Here is a 1376-nt window from a genome sequence, read left to right on the forward strand (position 1 = left end):
TGTATTCAATCAGTAATTTTTTGAATGATTCCCATATATGTATATTTACTTATGGATTATTACGTGTAATATTTTAACTCATGTAATAACTATTAGTAAAACTTAATTTCTTAAAGTTTTACTTAGCAGAAGATGCATATTTTCTTTTTTTGCCTTTTAAAAAATGCATTTTATTTTATTATTATGGTTTTTTGGCATATGAAAACTTATTTTTGTCATATTTGTCACCATCAAACTTACGTTCTTTGTTTTTCCCTCTTGCCTTAGTACAAGGCCCAAAGAGAGACACTGGTTACTTTGACAACCTTAAAGCAAGCTCCAGGAATGTTACTCATAGCATGACCTTTGTGACCAAATCCAGCAACTGGAACCTCATGATTTTCCTCAGTAAAATTCAAGCAGCCATCACTGGGTACAAAGGCTGTGATTTTTTCCCTTTTTGATCAGCTGGACCCTGACACACTTCCTGATGTGGCAGAATTTGGCTGTTTGGCTTCAACCTCTGTTATTTCCAGCACAATTCCCTTTGCATGGGAAGCGCCTCCAAAAGGGCTGGCCTTCAGGGCTGTGCTGAAATGGGCTTTCTTGCAGTGTTTATCATGCCACTTCTGATCTTGTCGGTGGCTGTGGAGCTTCCTGGCAGTATGAAGACCGCGACACTTGCCCATACTGCTGGCACCGTGAGCCTGAGCGAAAGTTATTCTTTTTTTAAGAAATCTGCACCCAATGTGGGGCTCAGACTCACAACCCTGAAATCAAGAGTTGCAAGCTCCACCGACTGAGCCAGTCAGGTGCCCTTTTGTTTCGACTTTTAAAAACCTATTATGGAAAAATTTAAACATACTCAAAAATAGAAAGAATAGGATAATGAACCTGCACATAGCTATCATCTAGTTTCCACAATTATCAACATAATATTGACATTTCATTTTATTTTGTCTTCTTAAGTTTTTATTTTAATTCCAATCAGTTAACATATATTTGTTTCAAGTGTACCATATAGTGTATCAACACTTCTGGTGCTCAAAATGACAAGTGCACTTCCTAATACCCATCACCTATTTAATCCACCCCCCACCTACCTCCCCTCTGGCAACCACTAGTTTGTTCTCAATAATGAAGTCTTTTTCTTGATTTCTCTCTCTCTGTCTCTCTGTCTCTCTCTCTTTTTTTCCCTTTGCTCATTTGTTTTGTTTCTTAAATGCCACATATGCATGAGATCATAAGGTATTTGTCTTTCTCTGATTGACTTATTTCACTTAGCATTATATTCTCTAGCTCCATCTATGTTGTTGCAAATGGCAAGATTTCATTCTTTTTTGTGGCTGAATAATATTCCATTGCACACACACACACACACACAGACACACACACAC

At 37.4% G+C, this 1376-nt stretch overlaps 1 pseudogene; it reads right to left on the bottom strand.

Annotated features, from left to right (window-relative positions):
* Positions 1–236: 236 nt before the first annotated feature.
* LOC121030247 (40S ribosomal protein S23-like) lies at positions 237–668 on the bottom strand (annotated as a pseudogene).
* Between the last annotated feature and the right edge of the window lie 708 nt (positions 669–1376).

The sequence above is a fragment of the Herpailurus yagouaroundi genome, unplaced genomic scaffold (genome assembly GCF_014898765.1).
Source record: "Herpailurus yagouaroundi ecotype Mexico unplaced genomic scaffold, PumYag 140, whole genome shotgun sequence".
Lineage (NCBI taxonomy): Eukaryota > Metazoa > Chordata > Mammalia > Carnivora > Felidae > Herpailurus > Herpailurus yagouaroundi.